The following is a 23,483-nucleotide window of genomic DNA, read 5'->3' on the forward strand; positions in this document are numbered from 1 at the left end:
GAAATAATAAATGTTTAACCTCAAAAAAAGGGAGTTATTACCACTCAACTAGGTTACAGTGGTAGGGGGATAAGTTCTTTTTTAAGTATTGTGAAATCGTGTCCAAACAGAATCATCGCTAGGCTCTAGTCCACAGGTTTTCATTGTCTTGGGATGCCTACTCATTGAACACCACCCCCAATATTGCTGACTTCTTTTTTCGGTGGTATGATCTAATGAGCCCAAATTTTTATTAAAATTAGGGGGCTGGGAGTCAAATTCTTGATTTTTACTGTTAGATCTAGCAGATAGCAACCCCTTACTTTACCTGAGGTGGGGAGCTATTAATAAATAAATTACGCTTTGCCTTGACTTAATACAGACGATCAACATTGAAGTCCAAAGTCTCTAGTCTGATGTAACCATTTAGATTCAACTGATAAAAATGACTAGGCTTATGGCATTTTGGGTAGAAGGATTAATTACAACTAGTGAGTAATAATTTGGGTGAGATTAAGCCTCTTCTACAAGTGGTTACACGCACATTAGACTTTGACTGTGACTATTTATACTGGCATAATGTCAGTATCTAGGGCACTATCAGAAACCCAATGAGATTTTTCTCCCAGGAGAACAGAATCCTGTTACTGAAAATAAAAGGGCAGCTTGGCCATGGTGCTTGAGCACCAAAGTGATTCTTTTTGGTGACACTAAGAAGGTACAAGAAGAAAGTCCATTTGCCATTATCCCATATTCTGTTTTAGGCATTATTTCTACTTGGATTTTCATGAAATGTACTGACAGTGTTCTTAGCACATATGATAAATTCATGAGTTTGCTGTTGTGTTTGATCTAGCATAATCTATGTGGAATGTATAAGCTGAACTTTCTTTTTTGATGTTTGGTACAGATTATGAAAGTAGCTGGTATAAAATAAAATTTGAAAATGAATATCTCTCAATACATGACAACATGGAGTATCTGTTTTTAGAATCATGTTGTCTTTGGTCATATGGCAATTTTTCTTTTGGTGAAGAGTGATCCAGAAGGCAAAATTTTTGATCTGTGAAAATAATACAACTCATTTAGAAGAAGTCAGCTGGGTCATGCTTTGAGTCTGTATTATTTTAGACAGTGATATACCATATAATGTATATTCAGTGTGTTGGAGGTTTCAAAGCTTTTTGGATACATTACAATGTTGGAAGATTTTTATATACCAGTGGTCATGACTAGCTGATTTTAGTTATGAGAGTGCTTTGGTTAAAGTTATGGAAACAGTCTAATCGTGAAATGTCAGTCTTAGAAGAAGATCTGATCATACTTGGGCCAATTTATTTTAGTTATGGAGGTGAGACAATTTCAAAAGATTCACGATAAATTTAATAATACCAAATTTTGCCTTAGTCTTGACACTTGGAAGATAAATATTAGTGAGTATAAACTGTTTTAGGGATGAAGAAGCATTGTTAGTATATGAAAATGAAAATACTAATTATTTTAGCATGGGTCTTTTAGTCCTTTGCAGTCTGGACAGATAGATTATCTTAAGTAAATCATTGAACTTGCCGTCAGAGGAATTAGATTCTAGATAGTGCTCTGCCATTGACTCATAATTTGACCTTCAGAAAGTCATTTAAAATTATTATATTAATAACTAATTGAGTACATACATGTGCCAGACACCATTCATGCTTTTGTTTATAAAAAGAGAGGATTGCTCAAGCTTTTTGGTTTGCTGGGTTTTATTTTTTCAAATACTCATAATCTGGCTTATTTCACTTATCAGTTGACTTTTCAAACTTTGATGCAATTGCATTGATCCAAGCTAAATACTTTGTTGGCAAATTGATGACTATTCAGGAAAGTGATCACCAGTGGGTTATTCCATGACTAATGTTAGTTCTTTAAAATAAAGAGGTGCCATTTATATAATTCCTTGACAGGGATTTTTGGTGCATTAAGCCTACTGATTTTATAATATGAGAAACCTTACATTTTCTTAAAAGTTTAGAAACGTATTTGATAATAAGGAGGTAGTGTTGTTTATTGGAAAAGCATTGAGCACAGAATTTAGGGTCTTTTAGTCCTTTGCAGTCTGGACAGATAGATGGTCTTAAGTAAATCATTGAAATTTTCTGTGGTCATATCTGGGTTTCACTTTATTTTTAAGCCATGTGATTCCAACCTACATATTTCACAGGCATGGTGAAAGGATAAGTGGGAAACGTGAAGCCTTGGCTTTTAAGCAGACAGGTGCTATATAAATTCAAAGTACTGCAGCAGTATATCATAGAAACACTAAAGCTTTAACAAGAGTTTACAGAAATGGCAGGGTTCTCATCATGTAAGTCTTGCCACATTTTTCTTTGTCTGTAAAAGTTCTCCACCCATCCAATTTTTACAAGCAAAGGAAAAATAAAACCAGACATATTATAATGAAAAATAAGAGAATAGGTTGATAACAATAGAATAAAAACCTACATGTGATACTTTCTTCTTCTTCTTTTGTTTTGTTTTGTTTTAAAGATGGAGTGTCGCTTTGTAGCCCAGGCTGGAGTGGTGCAGCCGCGTGATCTCGGCTCACTGCAAGTTCCTCCTCCCGGGTTCAGGCCATTCTCCTGCCTCAGTCTCCCCAGTAGCTGGGACTACAGGCGCCCGCCACTGTGCCCAGCTAATTTTTTTGTATTTTTAGTAGAGACGAGGTTTCACCGTGGTCTCGATCTCCTGACCTCGTGATCCGCCCGCCTCGGCCTCCCAAAGTGCTGGGATTACAGGCGTGAGCCACCGCGCCCGGCCTGTTTTGTTTTGTTTTGAGATGGAGTCTCACTCTGTCGCCCAGGCTGTAATGCAATGGCATGATCTCGGCCCACTGCAACCTCTGCCTCCCGGGTTCAAGTGATTCTCGTGCCTCAGCCTCCTGAGTAGCTGGGATTACAGGCACGTACCACCACGCCCAGCGAATTTTTGTATTTTTAGTAGAAATGGGGTTTCACCACGTTGGTCAGGCTGGTCTAGAACTCCTGACCTTGTGATCGCCCGCCTTGGCCTCCAAGGGTGCTGGGATTACAGGCATGAGCCACCGCGCCCGGCCCATGTGATACTTTCTTCTATTTCTTACCTCAAATATTGTGCAAAGTAGCCCGTTTAAAGCCATTAATTGGGTGGTGTTTTCCCCCTTTTAACTAACTACTGAGTAGAATTTTGGTCTTCAATGGTAATTGTTACAGAGTCCATTGGCTTACCATACCTCATTTTTAGTTTTGTGATTGCCCGTAATGGGAGGTTTAGTGTAAAAAACCTCATAAAAAATCAAGTTTTTCCTCCTCGTAATTGCAGTCTAAAGGAGGACAACACGCAGATATGGGAAACTGCATAGTGAAAGAGATAATCTATACATTTAAGTAGCATGCCATGAATAACACAAAAAAAATGGCCTGGCACGGTGGCTCACATCTGTCGTCCCAACACTTTGGGAGGCCGAGGTGGGTGGATCACTTCAGGCCAGGAGACCAGCCTAGCCAACATGGTGAAACCCCGTCTTTACTAAAATACAAAAACTTAGCCAAGCACGGTGGCACGGGCTTGTAGTCCCAGCTACCCAAGAGGCTGAGGTGGGAGGATTGCTTGAGCCTGGGAGGCGGAGGTTACAGTGAGCGGAGATTGCGCCATTGCACTCCAAGCCTGGGCTACTGAGTGAGACCCCATCTCAAAAGAAAAACAAAAAAAAAAAACAGAAAATGTGGGAAGTTAAGTTGAAAAATAAACACCTTCAAAGCTATTAACTTAGATTTTCTTTTCTTTTCTTCGTTTTTTTTTTTTTTTTTTTTGAGTCAGGTTCTCACTCTGTCGCCCATTCATACTCTGTCCAGTTCATTGAAAATACAAGTCTGATTCCTTTAAGCTGTGATAGTCATACACACACATGAGTATATATACACTTATGTGTGCATATGTATATTATATAAAGTTTTATGTGATATATAAATATAATATAAAGTTTTTACTTTCTGTAAAATAAAATTTGTTAGGGCCATATAATAGTTTTGAATATTCATATTATTGTGTTCCACATTATAAGCTCTAATTACATAGTATTGCACTCAGATTGACATTCTGCTGTTGACACTGAAAATAACGCTTTCATTCATAGATGAATGTAATTTTCAAGCTTTTTTTCTATATTTCTTAACTTGCTTGAATGTTACCATTTTTGCCATTTCTTATTGTTCATTTTAACGTTTTGGGGCTTGTGTTTCAGATCAGGAAGAATCACCATTATAGGGTGCAAAGAGTTTGCTCAGAGGTGAAAATGATACGAAATTGTCCCTAGAGCACATCCTATTGCTATAATATTCAATATGTATGAATTAATCTACTGGGAAAGTGTCTTATGTAGTGTGTACTTTAAAGATGTTTTCAGTCACTTTGCTTTGGATTAGAAAAATTCAAGGTAACTATAATTTAAAATGCTCATATTTTTATGTTTATTTTATATGTAGGAAATTTTTAAAAATTGGAATAACACTATATCCCATTCTTTTCATTTATTACGTTATAAACATGTTTCCAAGTGATCAAATATTTTTAAAAATGCTTAAAATCACTGCAGTATATTTTATATAATGGCTGTTTCATAATTTATTTCACTAATTCCAAGTTGTTGAACATTTGTTTCCATATCTTATAGATAATGCTTCAGTAAGCATTCTTGATCGAACATCATTTTGCACTCTATCATTATTTCTTAGAAGAGAAGTCACCAAGAATGTTTTAAAGATGAATTCCTTTGATAGTCCCTGAAATTTAAACATTGGCTTAAACAAAAAGATAGCCTTGATTTCAGTGGCATTTAAAAAAAGAAGGCTGGGCTTGGTGGCTCAGGCCTGTAATCCCAACACTTTGGAAGGCCAAGGCAGGCAGATCACTTGAGGTCAGGAGTTCAAGACCAGCCTGGCCAACATGGCAAAACTCCGTCTCTACTAAAAATACAAAAAAATTAGCTGAGCATGGTGGCGCACGCCTGTAATCCCAGCTACTTGGGAGGCTAAGGCAGGAGAATCACTTGAACCCAGGAGGTGGAGGTTGCAGTGAGCCAAGATTGCACCACTGCACTCCAGCCAGGGCAACAGAGCAAGACTCTGTTTCAAAAAAAAAAAAAGAAGAAGAAGAAAGAAAAGAAAAGGCCATTCTTTATATAGTGTATTGTATCATATGTGACTCTAAACTGGAACTTGTTTAGGTAAAGTATATGTCTTGGAAGTATTTTGGTTTTCTCTGATCTAGTTAGCAGGTGCAAAGCAGGATGAGGTAGGATTCTGTGCCATGTACAATCATAGGAAGTTCTGTTTTTTTGAAACGGAACTGTTAATGGGGGAAGGGAGACACATTTGTTTTTAAGAAGCCTTTATGTTTAATATTATTATAAAACTCAGGTCAAGTATACAAAGCTTATTTGTGCCCGTGAACATTCAGTATCCTAAAGAAACATTTAATCCTGGTGTTGGCTAAATGACTATTTGCTGATATGCCCTTTTATCTCAGGCTATTAGTTTCTTAAAGTACTTTGATATCACTCAATAAACTACAGTTAAACTCAGAGTTTTACATTTCATTCAGGTTGCTTACATAATATAACTAAACATGGGTCCAATAATAGTGAAAATTCTGATGCTGACACTTAATTTGTGCCTGGTTTCAGTATATGGCGATTTCTTAAATTACAAGCACTTGAATTTACAAATATTTTGTGTATTTAAATGGCTCGTTGTACATTACATATCCCTCCTGAAACTTAACCCATGCCATTTCACAAACCCTTCCACGGTGTTTTTCTCTTTCCTCCAGTTCACTAGCCTCACTCACCAAAGACTTTATTGGTCTGGGAATTCCATTATGACCCAGAAATGACTTGGAAGGTTCCTTTCACCCAGCAACACATTCTCACTACCTTTCATTTCTTTTCAGGGGCATCATTTACATGCTATGTTGCATAGTCAGAATGGATTTTAACATAAAGTATGGGTTCCAATAGCTCTCGCATTTTATTATTTATTTATTTATTTATTTAGAGACAGAGCCTCACTTTGTCGCCCAGGCTGGAGTACAGTGGCACAATCTCGGCTCACTGCAACCTCCATCCCCCAGGTTCAAGCGATTCTCTTGCCTCAGCCTTGTGAGTAGCTGGGATTATAGGCTCCTGCCACCGCGCCCGGCTAATTTTTGTATTTTTAGTAGAGATGGGGTTTCACCATCTTGGCCAGGCTGGTCTTGAACTCCTTACCTCGTGATTCACCTGCCTCGGCCTCCCAAAGTGCTGGGATTACAGGCGTTGAGCCACCGCGCCTGGGCCAGCTCTCCCATTTTATATCTCTGTGGCATTGAGGAGGTTTCTTAACTCTTCTGAACATCAATTGCCCCATGCCTAAGATGAAGATAATCCACTCACTTTTCACTTTGTTCTCATAATTATTATATGAGAACACTTATAAAGCAACTAGCATATGGTAGGTGCTCAATAAATATTTTCATTTACAGGTTGATTGATGTTGCCTTAGATAATTTTTGTCAGGCATCTATATCTACCTCTTTTTCTCTAATTTGAGTACTTTCCTACCTTCTTCTTTTTTTTTTTTTTTTTTTTTTTGGACACAGTCTTGCTTTGCCGCCTAGGCTGGAGTGCAACTGTGTGATCTCAGCTCACTGCAACCTTGACTTCCCGGGGCTCAAGCGATCCTTGTGCCTCAGCCTCCCGAGTAGCTGGGATTACAGGCATGTACTACCATGCCTGGCTAACTTTTTTTTGTAGTTTGTTTTTTAGTAGAGATGGGATTTCCCCATGTTGCCCAGGCTGGCAAGATTTTAGAAATTAGTGGGGTTTTTTTGTGTTTTATTTAATGGTATTGGAAAAACACTCCTTTTATTGTTTTTCATTGTGAATGTGAAGGATTCTAGCCATGTTTCAGGTTGAAGAAGCTTCTTCGCTTAGCTCAGAAACCTGTTTATCGTTTAATTTATTCTTTTTTTTTTTTTTTTTTTGAAACGGAGTCTCACTCTGTCGTCCAGGCTGGAGTGCAGTGGCGCGATCACAGCTCACTGCAACCTCCGCCTCCGGATTCATGCAATTCTCCTGCCTCAGCCTCCCGAGTAGCAGGGACTACAGGTGCCCACCACCATGCCCTGCTAATTTTTTGTATTTTTAGTAGAGACGGGGTTTCACTATGTTAGCCAGGATGGTCTCGATCTCCTGACCTCGTGACCACCCACCTCGGCCTCCCAAAGTGTTGAGATTACAGGCGTGAGCCACTGAACCCTGCCATTTAATTTATTCTTTTGTGAGGATATGTGAAGAGCTAGCCAAGGCCGGTCACAGTGGTTTACGCCTGTAATCCCAACACTTTGGGAGGCCAAGGCGGGCAAATCACTTCAGCTCAGGAGTTCGAAACCAGCCTGGCCAGCATAGCAAAACCCTGTCTCTACTAAATATACAAAAATTAGCCAGGCGTGTTGGCCCATGCCTATGTTCCCAGCTACTTGGGAGGCTGAGGCACAAGAATCTCTCGAGCCTGGGAGGTGGAGGCTGCAGTGGGCCAAGATCGTGCTACTTCACTCCAGCCTGGGTGACAGAGCAAGACGCTGGAAAAAAAAAAAAGAAAAAGAAAGAAAGAGAGAAAGAGAAAAGGAAAGAGGAAAAGAGGAAAAGGAAAAGGAAAGGAACAAGAACTCACCTTCAAAGGAAAATTGGAAACATGGCTCAGTAAATTACAGACACCGTTATAAACTCAAGGCCACTAACAAATATAGCTTAAATCAGAATGAAAGGTAATAGGTAGTGTTGATACCTGACTTGTGGAGGAGGAAAAAAAAGTAGGGGCAAAGAGAAAATATATTATTGAAAACTTAAAATGCTGAGGATGGCAGAGGGTTATAAAGTAAACCAATATGTTTTCATGATGACATGTAGCCTTTAAAAATGGGTGAATCTAAAACATATTTATGATGCCCATTATTTTATCTAGTGGAAATTTTGAAAAGCAAAAACCAGGAAATGATGAAGGCTATTGACACATTCAGAAAATATTTTGAGCAGTTTGTGGGTCTCCATTGTAAAGCTACAGTTGAATCATTTTTACAAGTGGGTATGAATAATTACAATTTTATATTTTGTCCTGTGGTAATTAAAAAGCAAATAGAGCCAAATTATCATTAAGTGTAACTAACAGAAAAGTAATATTGATAGATTTACATGTTTAAAAATATAAGCCAACCCATGCATTCAGTATTTTATCCTCAAACAAGGTGTTCCAGCTTTAGTTGACACTCAGATAAAAAGCAAACTAGTGGCTGGGCATGGTGGCTCACATCTGTAATCTCAGCATTTTGGGAGGCTGAGGCAGGAGGATTGCTTGAGCCCAGGAGTTCAGAACCAACCAGGGTAAGATATCAAGACCCTGTCTCTATTTTTTAAAAAATAAAAATAGAAAATAAATTTAAAAAAAGCAAACTAGAATATATCTAGTAGGTACTAGCAGAAGGGGAAAAATTCTCTAAGCAGAGATTTGTGTAAAAATGAAGGGAAGGTTAGTTAATAAGTATCTAGAAACTCTAAGTGTGGTATAAAAGAAGGCTTATAGACCATTGGTAAATGGATGTAAAACTCAAGGAAACTTTTAAACGTGCCAAAAGTTCTTAAGTATATATTAAGATGGTACAAACTACAGATGAAGTAATAGTTAACCAAATATACTAACATGCACCATTGCTTAATTAGTCTATTTGTGGAGTGGTTTCATTATTCATTCAACTACCATAAGTTTAATGCAGACTGTTAGGTGCTAGGGCTACAAAGATGGATAAGATACTCCTACAGTCTAGTAGAACAGAAAGACACAAAAATAATCTTGGTTCTCATGAAACCTAAAAATATTCATAAATGTAGAAAATGAATTTAGACCATGCCCGGTGGTTCATGCCAGTAATCCCAGGAATTAGGGAGGCCGAGGCAGGTGGATACCTGTGGTCAGGAGTTTGAGACCAGCCTGGCCAACATGGTGAAACCCCGTCTCTACTAAAAATACAAAAATTAGCCGGGTGTGGTGGAAAGCGCAAGTAATCCCAGCTACTTGGGAGGCTGAGGTGAGAGAATTGCTTGGACCTGGGAGGCAGAGGTTGTAGTGAGCCGAGATTGTCCCATTGCACTCCAGCCTGGGCGACAAGAGTGAGACTCCGTCTCAAAAAAAAAAAAAAAAGAAAAGAAAAAAGAAAGAAAGGAAAAAAAAAATGAATTTAAATACAGCCTTTTTTCTCAGCATAAAATAATTTCTAAATATAAACCTTGTGTGAACAAAGAAATTCACTTATAACCCAATATAATCAAATCTAAACTAAGAACAAATCTCATTTAAACATTGTTATTTCTTTGCAATAATTATTGCATACCAAAAAAGAGCCCACTATGAGTTAATGTTACTTAAATAGAACATTGCTCAGCCTACAAATGAAGGTCAGCAGACACCAGTGTCTTGGAATAAAATAGCCCTTTGGCAAGAAAATGAGCCACACCCCATTTAGTTTTTACAAAAATAAAATTCTTTCCAGCTTTACTAAATTGTAGATGTTGCGCACAGCATGTACTTCTGCAGTAGTTGATTCTGCAGCTGTGGAAATATTGATGTATGCAGAAGTCCCCAAAAACATCTATTCACCATTACTTGCACATGCAGCTCTTATACTTTCTGTAGTACAGTATTCCGTTAAGTTTTATTTGACTCGTGGATAATAGCAAGCAACTACAGGTATAGCCGACTCCTTAATTTCATGCCTTGAACTTCTGACCACAGACTTTATTTTTTTATTTTTTGAGATGGAGTCTCGCTCTGTTGCCCAGACTGGAGTGCAGTGGCATGATTTCGGCTCACTGCAACCTCCACGTCCCAGGTTCAAGCAATTCTCCCGCCTCAGCCTCTTAAGTACCTGGGATTACGGTGCACACCACCATGCCTGGCTAATTTTTGTATTTTTTAGTAGAGATGGGTTTTCGCTGTGTTGACCAGGCTGGTCTTGAACTCCTGGCCTCAAGCGATCCGCCCACCTCGACCTTGCAAAGTGCTGGGATTACAGGCATGAGCCACCATGCCTGGCCCATTGTCACAGAATTTAAATTGAGCAGGAATACGTAGGATTTCAAATCTAACTGTTGTTTCATTTGGTGGGATAGGATCAAAGCCATGTACTATGACCGCTGTATATGGTTTTCTTCAAGAGCAGCAATAAATTTCTGCCATGTACCATGGGAAAGAGCTGTACTTTTAGGGAGAAAGGAAATAAGCCCTGAGAAAAAGCCCCATTTTCCTAGTTCTTTTCACAGTTCACCTGGCACACAACGGGTCTTGATATTTATATTAGAAAGAGTAAAACATGGATGGCCATAAATGCTCCATGCTGATAACGATTGAATTGGGAAAATCTAATCAGGAAATCAGTGATTTATGAATTACATTGCATAAAATACATAATGATGTGAGCCTATAAGAAGACTAAACAAATGGCTTCCTTAGTTCTTTTTTTCTTTAGGTTTTAGTTATTTTCAGTGAATGATTATGAGTGAATGTTATCGATAGTGTTTTCATTGTGAGAACTGCTAAACTGTAGAGTCGAAGAGGAAATTGGGACATATTAATATTTTGACTTTTATGCCAGCTTTATTGAGATATAATATCATATCTTTTTTTTTTTTTTTTTTTTTGAGACAGAGTTTCGCTCTTGTTGCCCAGGCTGGAGTGCAATGGCACGATCTCGGCTCACCACAACCTCCGCCTCCCAGATTCAAGCAATTCTCCTGCCTCAGCCTCCCTAGTAGCTGGGATTAATAGGCATGTGCCACCACGCCCGGCTAATTTTGTATTTTTAGTAGAGACAGGGTTTCTCTATGTTGGCCAGGCTGGTCTCAAACTCCCGACCTCAGGTAATCCGCCCGCCTCGGCCTCCCAAAGTGCGGGGATTATAGGCTTGAGCCACTGCGCCCGGCCCCGTACCATCTATTTTTATAGATTTTAGTATATTCACAGATACATGCAACCTTCACCAGTCAATTTTCAAACATTTTCATCACCTCAGAAAGAAACCCCATACACTTTAGCTATCACCTTCCACAGCACTCTACCCCTGCAACCCTAAGCAATCATTAAACTATTTCCTGTCTCCATTGAGTTCCCTGTTCTGGACATTACATATAAATGGAGTCATATAATAGGTGGTATTTTGTGACGAGTTTCTTTCACTTAGCCTAACATTTTCAAGGTTAACACACCTTGTAGCAAGTATCAGTACTCTATTCCTTTTTATGGCTGGATAATATTTCATTGTATACCATATTTTGTTTACCCATTTGTCCATCGATGGATATTTGGGGTTGTTTCTACATTATGGCTATCATAAATAATGGGACATGCAAACATTAAGTGTCTACCCATGAGTCAGCTAATGAGTTAGAGGTGGTGCTGACAAGATAACATTTCATTTATTACTACTCTGCTCTTAATATAAATCCTTGCTTTGATTAAGCACTACTGATTTTTCCATCTAAGTTTTTTTTTTTTTTTTTCCTTGAGACGGAGTCTCGCTCTGCTGCCCAGGCTGGAGTGCAGTGGCACCATCTCGGCTCACTGCAAGCTCCGCCTCCCGGGTTCACGCCATTCTCCTGCCTCAGCCTCCCGAGTAGCTGGGACTACAGGCGCCCGCCACCACGCCAGGCTAATTTTTTGTATTTGTAGTAGAGACGGGGTTTCACCATGTTAGCCAGGATGGTCTCAATCTCCTGACCTCGTGATCCACCCACCTCGGCCTCCCAAAGTGCTGGGATTACAGGCGTGAGCCACCGCGCCTGGCCTCTATCTAAGTTTAGCTATTTTTTTCTTGTTTCCTGATGCTTATTGGCTTATCATTGACTTGTTCTCAATAACGTTTTCCTCAGTAGTATTTATACTGGAATAATAGAAAGCCTGTAAATGTTGTATAATCATCTTTTCTAAAACTTATTGTATAATAGACATTTAGCACAGTTTTGTTTAATCACATTTTTTGAACACTAAGGAGCAAAGGCAAGCAGTATTAAGGAGCACAAAAGTACATGATAAATGATTTGAAACGCAATGGTTTCAATGAACCAAAAGCATTGTTGAGCACAGCTAATATATTTACTTTTAAATGTACTATTCAAGTATGAAATATATCCACATAGAACAAAATTCAAAACTCACAAAGGGCCATAATGATAAGTAAATTAGCCTGTAACACTTAATATTTTTTAGAAGACATTAGTGTTTTACGTTTAGGTATTTTGACAGTAAGTTTGAGGGAATCTTTATCTTTTGACCTTTTGGGGTGAATATGAGAATGAAGGAATATAAAAAGATGATTAAAAGAATCACCAGGCCGGAAATGATGGCTCATGCCTGTAATCCCAGCACTTTAGGAGGCCAAGGCAGGAGAATCGCTTGAGCTCAGGAGTTTGACACCAGCCTGGGCAACATAGCGAGACCTCATCTCTACTAAAAATAAAACAAAATTAGCCAGGCGTGGTGGCATGCACCTATAGTCCCAGCTACTCGGGAGGCTGAGGTGGGAGGGTTGCTTGATCCCGTGATCACGCCTCTGTACTTCAGCGTGGGTGAGAGAGATCCTGTCTCAAAAAAAAAATAATAATAATTTCCTGCAATTTCAGATCACTCTTTTAAGCACCCTTGACCCCAGATTCACCAGATCAAAACAGCCAATGACTCATAGAACTTTACTCTGTCATTATTTTCTGGATTCAACCCAGAGAGAAATTTTTGGATCCAGTCTCCTTACTCTTAAGGTTCCGGCAGGTGGAACCTTGCAGATCCTTTAGGGAAGGATAGGCTTCCCTGAGAAAGGTGGGCTGGAGTTCAGTCAAAAAAAAGGTGCAACTTTCTGGAGTCCCATTTAGAACTTCCTGCGTATTTAATAGGCCTTTGCTAATTATTAAAAATGTGCCTGGCACACTAACATAAATAAAACAATGTGCCGTCGTTTGAAGAGCTGAGTCTAATCCACCTACTGATTTTTACAAAGGAGGCAACTGAAGTCTGATTTTGGCTTGCCTCAGCATAGAGTGGTCCAGGACAATGGTGGAGGATCAGGTCGCCATCACTGGAGACCCAGATTGTAGTAATGGAACTGATCCATCATTCTTCTCACTATATATTTAAACTCCATGTCCAGGGTCAACTTTGTTTAGTAGCAGTGCCTCTTCCTTGAATCAGTTTGTATCTACACTTAATTTCTTTCAGAGATTAATAAAATGACAAATGCTATCTCAATAAAGTTACCATGAACTCTCTGAAACTCATATCACCCATGACTAAAGCAACTTGCTTTGAGTCTGACAAGCTCTTCCCTAGCTAATGGAAATGCATTAGCAATAGCTTTACAGTGGTAAGCTATTTTTCTAGGTCATATTCAACCCAGAGTAGTCACATGCTGACAAAACTTCAATCCTAAACACTGATCATAAAGAGTTTCCTATATTGTATGTAATATATCCAAAAGTTTTTGAAAACTCTAATTCCAGTATATTGAATATACATTATAGGGTTTATCACTCCTGATTTTTTTTTTTAATTGAGACGAAATCTTGCTCTGTTGCCCAGGCTGGAGAGTAGTCCCATGATCTCGGCTCACTGCAGCCTCTGCCTCCTGGGTTCAAGCAGTTCTCGTGCCTCAATCCCCCGAGTAGCTGGGATTACAGGCGTGCGCCACCATGTCTGGATAATTTTTGTATTTTTTGTAGAGATGGGGTTTCACCATGTTGGCCAGGCTGGTCTTGAACTCCTGACCTAAAGTGATCCTCCCGCCTCGGCCTCTAAAAGTGCTGGGATTACAGGAGTAAACCACCATGCCCGGCCCACTCCTGATTTCTTCTAAACTGGATTTTATCATTCTCAGAGTCAGTCTTTCCTCTCTGTATTACTCCTTGCCTAGAAAAAAAATGTCCATTTCATTCATCTATTCATTGACTTATTCAAGTACTTACCGAGCACCTTATATATGTCAGATACTATTCTAGGCACTGGGGATTACAGCCGTCAATGAAACAGACAAAAATCACCATCCTTATGAAGCTTACATCCTACTAGGGGAGAGATAGAAAATAAACAATGATTTTATATATTAGATGCTAATGTGTTATGGAGAAAAAGTAAGATTAATGGTATAGGAAGTGGGAAGAAGGGTATTGCCATTTCAAAATATGTGGTCACAGAAGGCATTACTGAGAGGGAGCTATTTCAGGCAAGATATGAAGGAAATCAAGGAGTATCCATGTGAATGAATATTTAGGGAGAAGTGTCACTTGAACAAGTAAAAAATATTCCTAATAACAGATACCTAAATCATCATACATTGATGTGTTTCAGCCCTGAAATTTTCCTTTATGACAGCTCCTTTTTATTTTGGTATTGAACAGAAAAAAATAAATTTCACCCAGATCAAACACTGTAGTGGAGTCATAAACTGACTATATATGCTAAGAATATTGTGTCAGAAGTTATGTCAAAAAAGTTTTGAAAAGATAAGGCTAGGCGCGGTGGCTCACGCCTGTAATCCCAGCACTTTGGGAGGCTGAGGTGGGTGGATCACGAGGTCAGGAGATCGAGACCATCCTGGCTAACACGGTGAAACCCCATCTCTACTAAAAATACAAAAAATTAGCCTGGCGTGGTGGCGGGCGCCTGTAGTCCCAGCTACTCGGGAGGCTGAGGCAGGAGAATGGCGTGAACCCCGGAGATGGAGCTTGCAGTGAGCTGAGATCATGCCACTGCACACACAAAAAAGATAAAGTGGGAATAATGTTTAAAGCAGGATATAGAATTAATACAAGTAAATGTTCTTCATTTTCCCTATTAATTTAATTATGCTATATTCTGTGTTTAATTCTGAATTAGATTTTTTAATTAAACTTTTTATTTTGAGATAATAGTGGATTCACACCTACTTGTAAGAAATGGCACAAAGAGATCCTGTGTACCTTTACCCAGTTTCTTCCAATGGTAAACTCTTAAAAAACCATAGTACAATAGCAAAACCACCATGTTGACACTGATACAGACAAGAGGCAAATGAGTTTCATTACCAGTAGAATCCCTTTTTTTGCCCTTTGACAACAACACACACCTCCTTCCTCCCCTGACCTCCATTTTTGACCCCAGGAAACCACTAATCTGTTCTCCATGTCTATAACTTTGTCATTTAAAAATATTATATAAATGGAATGATATATAGTATGTAGCCTTTGGGGATTAGCTTGTTTTCTCTGAGCATAATTCTCTAGAGATTCAACCTAAGTTGTTGTGTATGTCAATACCTCGTTCCTTTTCATTGTTGAATAGTATTCCATGGTGTGTATGTACCGAAGTTTATTTAACCATTCACCCATTGAAGGATATCTGGGCCATTTCCAGTTTTTTAGTTATCACAAGTATTAGTATACAGGTGTTAGTGTGAACTTCAGTTTTCGTTTCTCTGGGATTAATGCCGGAAGAGTGCAATTGCTGAGTTGTATGAGAGTTGCATATTTAATTTTATAAGAAATTGCCAAAGTGTTTGCCCAGAGTGACTGTACCATTGTGTGCTTCCACCAGCAATGCATGAGTGATCCAGTTTTTCCACATCCTTGCCAGCCTTTGGTGGTGTCACTGTTTTTCATTTTAGCCATTCTGATAGGTGTGTAGTGATAGCTCATTGTAGTTTCATTTTCAGTTTCATAATAACTAATGATGTTTAACATTTTTTATGCACTTATTTCCCATCTGTTTGCCCTCTTCAGTGAAATGTCTGTGCATGTCTTTTACCTGTTTTCTTTCATTTTTGAGACAGCGTCTTGCTCTGTTGCCCAGGTTGGAGTGCAGTGGCGCAATCACGGCTCACTGCAGCGTCAACATCCTGGGCTCGAGTGATTCTCCTGCCTAAGCCTCCCAAGTAGCTGGGACTACAGGTGCACACCACCATTTTATTTTTTGTAGAGTTGGGGTCTTGTTATGTTGCCCAGGCTGATCTGAAACATCTGGCCTCAAGCAGTTCTCTGCCCTTGGCCTCCCACTGTGCTGGGATTACAGACATGAGCCACCATGCCCGGCCCTTTTTTCTGTTTTCTAATTGGATTATTTGTGTTTTAACTGTTGTGGAATTTTAAGAGGTCTTTATGTATTCTAGAGTCTAATTCTTTATCAGATATGTGGCATACAAATATTTTCTCCTTGCCTGTAGCTTATCTTTTCATCTTCTGAACAGAATCTTTCATAGAACAAAAGGATTTATTTGGTGAGGCCCACTTTATCAATATTTCCTTTTATGGATTGATTTTTGGTGTCATGTCTGAGAACTCTTCATCAAATCAGGTTCTTGAAGAATTTCTCTTTTTTCCCCCCTGAAGTTTTATAGTTTTATGTTTTACATTTAGGTCTGTGATCTGTTTTGAGCTAACTTTTGTGTAAGGTGTGAAGTTTGGGTTGAAGTTCCTTATTTTTTGTTTTGGCCTATGTTTGTCCTCCTCTACTGACATGCTTTTTTGCACCCTTGTGAAGAATCAGTTGAATATATTTGTGTAAATCTATTTCTGGGTTCTCTGTTCAGTTCCATTGTTTTGAGTATCTGTTGCTCTGTCAGTATCACACTGTCTTGATTACTGTAGCTACATAGTCTGACTTAATGCCAGGTAGAGTCTACTCACCTTATTTTTCAGCAGTTTTAGATGTTCTAAGCCTTGTTCCTTTCCATGTTAATTTTTAGAAGAAGCTTGTCTATAACTACAAAAACTGTTCTAGGATTTTGAGAGGAATTGATTTAATGAGTTAGACTTTTGAAATTGCATATGCAATGTTATTAATAAAGTTAAAAATGGTAATTCTGTTGAGGAAAACAATTTAGTTCCTTCCAAAGTCTAATGCTAGTTCTTATTTTCTGAAGAAATGTGTATTTTTATGATTTTGAAATTATTGAATGAATATTAATTAGCAGTTTCTTTTTTTATTTTTTAAATTTTTTGTGTGGAGATGGGGTCCCACTATGTTGCCCAGGCTGGTCTCAAACTCCTGGTCTCAAGCAATCCTCCCGCCTCAGCCTCCCAAAGTCCTGGTATTACAGGTGTGAACCACCATGCCCGGCCAGCAGTTTCCTTTCAGCCATAACATGAATGACCTTTTTTAATGGCCAAAATTGAAGTTTGTCAAGTTCTAAATCACTAACATGTTTTTGAATTTAAAAATTTTTGAAGGTTTACTTCTGGAATTTTTAAGACCAACCAATAGATTTATAAGGCTGTTAATAAGATTCCTAAACCTATTGTTTTGCCTTAAGGAAAGTGTGGTTTACCTTTTCTGTTATCCCAAACAAATTCATCTCCCCATATAGCAAAATGGAATATGCTACTAAATAGTTGAAATTTAGGGTAATGGAGTTTGGGATATGTTTATTATTCATGAATAGTAAGTCAAAAGTTTTTAAATGAAAACATTTGTGTATTCTCACGCTTTGATAGTTGATTCTGCAAAATAAAATCTTAAAAATTACAAAAAGCATCTGATAAACTTCTTAATTTAAAAGAACACTCAGAAATGTACTTTCAGGTATTTAAAAAAAGAGGGAGGCTATCAAACTGAATAGGACTGAAGAAGAACTGAAGAGAAAATGTCACCTTGTTGGTTTTGGGTGAGGGAAAATTGAGATCATGCTTTCTTTCTGTCTTGCTTTCTCAAGATAAAGCTTTTCCACTCTTCTGTCTGCTTACCGATTCAGGGTGGCAGGCGCAAAACAAAACGTTCCGGTTATATTTTCCATCCTGTTTATATTTAAATTGGCTCTTTATTCTTTAATAAAGTGTATAACTGTTGGTCTATAACATTATGAATGTGGGATTAAGTGGTTAGACTTAGCAGGAATTTGAAAATCAGGGTCCAAATGTACTACCCTAAGTACAGTAGCAGAATTACTTCTATAATGAAAACTTCCCTAAGTTATAGCATCTGGCTCATAGCATTATCATTACAGTGAAGTTTACCATCACTCATATTAGTGATGTGTTACTTCCCACTTACTCCTAACCCTGCTTAGGTAATGCAAAACTATAATTTAGAAAGTGTGACTTAAAGAAGATGCAATATAATGGTACTCATTGTAAACATATATCCAGATTTCTTTCTTCACATATAATTTATCTGTATTTTTAAATTTTTTTTGTCTAATGAAAGACTTTTAAAAGCTCATTCTCTCGAGCAGTGAATTCTCAGCTAGTGAGCCAGGACAGTCTGCCTCATCAAAAGAAATCTGCTAATTGCTGTAGCCAATTTCTGAGGTAATAAGCTGGGAGAGGGAAGAGGTTGGTTACTCATGCATAGGTGACTTTTTGCAAACAGTGTGATTTTTAGGAAGTGAAGACCACAAAAGCTTTTTGATTTGTGGCAGAATTCATTATGATGAGACTTTAGCTGTACCAGGTAACAGATTGCCAAATAAAACACCAAACAAGCAAGATTGGTCAGTTACAATCCAGTCTGTAGTAATCTGATCGAGCATAGTGTTATGTTTATGGATTCAATTCCCTCCTCAAAGTCATACAATTGAGGCATCTCAGTAGAAATAAAATAAAATAAACAAATTTTGTAGGGAAGCTCCCATACATTTGAATGGTAAGGGCATATAACCATTAATACTTTATGAGATCATGGTATTTTTGCAGCCAATCTTAAGGATAAATCTACATTGTGTTCAGGATTCTGTGTTGGGCCAGACTTAACAATGACCATTATGTGTAGAAAATAGCAACCATTGTTGCTGAATTAAACTCTCTGGAGATTTAAACATTTTTTAAAAAATTAAGCTAATAGGCCAAGCGCGGTGGCTCATGCCTGAATCCCAACACTTTAGGAGGCTGAAGCGAGCGGATCACTTGAGGACAGGAGTTTGAGATCAGCCTGGTCAATGTGGCGAAAGCCCGTCTCTACTAAAAACACAAAAAGATTAGCCGGGCATGGTGGTATGCACCTGTGGTCCCAGGTACTCGAGAGGCCGAGGTGATAGGATCACCTGAGCCTGGGGGAGGTTGAGGCTGCTGTAAGCTGTTATTGCACCACGGCACTCAGCCTGGGTGACAGAGGGAGACTCTGTCTTTAAAAAAAAAAAAAGAAAGAAAGAAAGAAAAGAAAAGAAAAAGCTAATAAAACCTTGATGACAACATAGCCAAAGAAATTAATCAGAGAAGAGTGGTGGTTAGAAACAGAAAGCATAGTGGAATAGATGAATTACACCTGGCAAAGGAACTCTAAACTATATTACGTAAAGCTCAGGACAGTCTACTTGTCTGAAAAAGAAATACCAAAAGTATACACATGCAAAAATTTGGATTTTTCAGCTGGACTTTTTGTGAAAGGTTCCCTCCCACCCCAAATTCAAAAGAAGTATAAAGCAGGCCATTCATGGCAAACTCCCAAAGAAATGGAATTAATTTGTATTGTGTTTTGAAAGTGTATATATGTGCTTGCAGGAATTACATGGAAGACTTATACTGACATAGAGTGGCTCTCAAAGTGAACAATGGAATCTTAAGGATGTTTTATTAAACAGCGAGTCAACAATTTTTCTCCGTGAATGTGACTCCACAATGATAATGGAAGTCAGAAAATATTTCACACGCAAATATATCTGAAATTCTTCATGGATGTATTTAACACTTTGAAGTGATGGCAACATCTGGTAACAAGTAGAAGCCAGCGTCTTAAAAGCTATGGCTTCATGTTACTACTTCATCTGAATTAGTCATTTAAAGGGGATTTTATATGTCTTCCTAAAAACTGACGAGGTTAATCTTAGACTAGGCAGGCTGGCAGGAAATGCTAAAGCGGCTCTTTCTTTTGAAGGTTTTGTTATTCCTTGTGAGGTCAAAAAGTAGTTGTTTTAAAGTTTGGAAAGCTAAAGCAGTGATGTTTTGACTCTTGATAGTGAGATGTTTTTCTTTCTTTTTGGGGGAGGGTGTGTGTGGCAAGTTTGAGGAAAAACTTGATACATTGAGAGTTCTTTATACTTTCCACTCCACTTCTTTTCTCTCAAATGAATTTATTTTCTAAAGGTGCAGAGTTTAGAAATTCGTTTCAATTGCCAAATCTGAGCATGGATTTGGTGCTATTAGAAGATGTAACCACCATGTGTTTGGCCAGATTCGCTTTCAGGAATGATCGTATCTTACAGAGTTAGCCAATGGAACAAGAGTAGATGCCTTTTATCCTTATTTATTTGCTTTGCATTAAAAAGACAAATGCTAAAAGTTTATTCTTGACTATGAAATAAACCACTTTAATATATGACACTGAGTTAATTCCTTTAGGATGCTATGTCTTTCACATACATCCATTTAATAAATATTTGTTGAGTGCCTACTGTATGCCAGGCACTGTTCTATAAGCTGAAAATAGATTGCTGGGCAAAACAGACAAAAAATCACTGCCCTCATAGAGCTTATTAAATATTAAAACAGAGCAATTTAAAATTATTTAATGCTATCACTTAGCTTTTAAAGATCTTCACTGAATGAGTTTTGAGAACTTTTGCACATATTATCTACAGCTTGAATAGGGAAAAAATGACATTTTGTTTGAAATCTAAGTCAAGAAGCTAGAAGCTGATAAGTAAAGTAAATATTTTATTCTGTAATGATCATTTTCAGTTTTCATTTATCAGTGTTATGCTTAGGCCTCTTGAGGAATGTTACTAGTTTAACTTGTGGATTTCTTCCTGAGGATGGGCTTAATTTGTATTCGGGGAGGTGGTGAAAGGACCTAGTAGCCCTGGAAATTAACGTAAAGTCGTGGCATTTTTAAAACTATCTTCTGTCATTTGAAAAATTATAGAATACTTAAATATATTTAATGCTCCCTGTGGAAAATGAATGTATTGCTCAGTTATTTTTGCCTATGTGAATAGTACAAGAGCTGACTCAAAGGAGATGACATGATGGTTCCTGTCCTGAAGTGAAATAAGATGATAGGTTGTGGTGGAAAAATGATGTGGTCATGCCCATATTTGCTCACATCTCTTGTTCGTTTCCTTTTATAGAGGGAAACCAGGGAAAGTCTCATTTCTTATTTTTTGTTTCCTTTTTGTATTTTCTTTCATACACCATTTCCCTTTCTTTTTTTCTTAAAATTGCATTATAGTGACTTCCAATTCAATTGGCTCAAGTTGTACTTTGTAATGACATAAATAAATACCCCTTAGAAAGGTCATAGTGGAAGCATTATACCCATTTTAGGGAATTGATTATATATATAGACACAGCCACTCCGAGCCCCTTGAGGATATGAAAAGCATGTTGCAGAAATCCTCATATTTCCTGATGCCAACTAGTATAGTGCCTTTTACAGAATAGATGCTTAATCACTATTTATCTATTGAATAAATATGAGCCAGGAAATTTAATTTTGCTCTCCAAAATCCCAAGTCCTTTATGTAAGTAGGCAGAAATTTTAAAAAGTTTTTTTGTTTGTTTGTTTGTTTTTTGAGACGGAGTCTTGCACTGTGGCCCAGGCTGGAGTGCAGTGGTGCAATCTCGGCTCACTGCGAGCTCCACCTCCTGGGTTCAACATTTCCTCCTGCCTCAGCCTCCTAAGTAGCTGGGATTACAGGCACCCGCCACCATGCCCAGCTAATTTTTTGTATTTTTAGTAGAGACGGGGTTTCACCATGTTGGCCAGGCTGGTCTCGAACTCCTGACCTCATGATTTGCCCTCCTCAGCCTCCCAAAGCGCTGGGATTACAGGTGTGAGCCACTGCACCCAGTCTAAAAACTTATTTTTATGGAATTATTCAAACACATAATGTAAAATAGCATTAAAACCCCCCAGCTTTAACAATTACCAGTATTTCATGTTCTTTTTTCATCTTTGCTCTCCCCTTCTTTTTTGAGATTTGCTTTAAAATAATCCGCATATTGTTTTACCCATAAATACTGTAGTACACTTAGTTTTTAATATTTTAAGATAGTAGTGTTTGCATTTCATATGGAGTTTTACTTTTAAACCCTTTCTGTGCTACTTTATGCAAGAGAAAGAAATTCTTGACCGCTTATCAGAAGAAAAATCTAATTTTTTTTTTTTTTTTTGATGGAGTTTTGCTCTTGTTGCCCAGGCTGGAGTGCAATGGCGCGATCTCGGCTCACAGCAACCTCCGCCTCCTGGGTTCAAGCCATTCTCTTGCCTCAGCCTCCGAATAGCTGGGATTACAGGCATGTGCCACCACACCCGGCTAATTTTGTATTTTTAGCAGAGACGGGGTTTCTCCATGTTGGTCAGGCTAGTCTCGAACTCCAGACCTCAGGTGATCCACCTGCCTCGGCCTCTCAAAGTGCTGGGATTACAGGTGTGACACTGCGCCCGGCCAAGAAAAATCTAATTTGCTGTGTATGAGTAGGATGTTAACTCATTTTGTAACATATATTTACTTTCTTAATCTTTTAAAAAATTTTATTGAAAGTTTCTAAACAGGCCGGGTGCTGTGGCTCACGCCTATAATGCAAGCACTTTGGGAGGCTGAGGCGGGCGGGTCATGAGGCCAGGAGTTCGAGACTAGCCTGGCCAACATAGTGAAACCCCCTCTCTACTACAAATACAAAAAAGAAAAAAAGAAAAATTAGCCGTGTGTGGTGGCAGGCGCCTGTAGTCCCAGCTACTTGAGAGGCTGAGGCAGGCGAATCGCTGGAACCGGGGAGGGGGAGGTTGCAGTGAGCCAAGATTGCGCCACGCACTCCAGCCTGGGGGATGGAGTGAGACTCTGTCTCAAAAAAAAAAAGTTTCTAAACAACACTGTACATGTTATGTCATGACTGTCATGATAAAGTCTTGCCTTTTAGACATGAACCTGATTCAGCAAAATGTGCTTTGAAGTAGATAAGCTGTAGATTTTTGTCTCGCCTGAATTGATATTAAAGAGATGTTTTTTCTTTTCACAGTTCAGAAGTACAGAACTCAGGTTAAAACCTACATATGTAATTTTGTTAATTTTATTTTCAGTTTAAAAATTATTGTTAAAACCTGCATACTTTATAGGTTTGCTGTCTCTAAAATTAGATGGCTCCTTCATAAATATTACTGAATAAAGTACCAGTTTTCAAAAAGTGTGGCACATGGGCTCATGGGGGTTAAAATTACTTTCATGATAAAACTAAATTGTTATTTGCTTTTTCACTGTGTTAACATTTGCACTGATGATGCAAAAGCAGTAGTGGGTAAAGCTGCTGAATCAAGATAGTGGCCCCACACTATAGTAATAGCCATTGTATTCCTCAGCACCATACCATCACCTTTAGAAAAAAATCTTACAACATGCATTTCATTTACAAATGTACCTGATGAAGCAGGAAAAAATAATTGTATTAAATCTCAATTCTTAGGTATGCATCTTTTTAAATATTGTGTGTGATGAGATGAGACATACCCATAAAG

General features: G+C 38.3%; 1 protein-coding gene across 3 annotated transcripts in view; it reads left to right on the plus strand.

Moving 5' to 3' along the window:
- Nucleotides 1-23,483, plus strand: part of PLS3 (plastin 3) — an 89,447-nt gene that overhangs the window by 3,149 nt on the left and 62,815 nt on the right.

The sequence above is a fragment of the Pongo abelii genome, chromosome X (assembly GCF_028885655.2).
Source record: "Pongo abelii isolate AG06213 chromosome X, NHGRI_mPonAbe1-v2.0_pri, whole genome shotgun sequence".
Lineage (NCBI taxonomy): Eukaryota > Metazoa > Chordata > Mammalia > Primates > Hominidae > Pongo > Pongo abelii.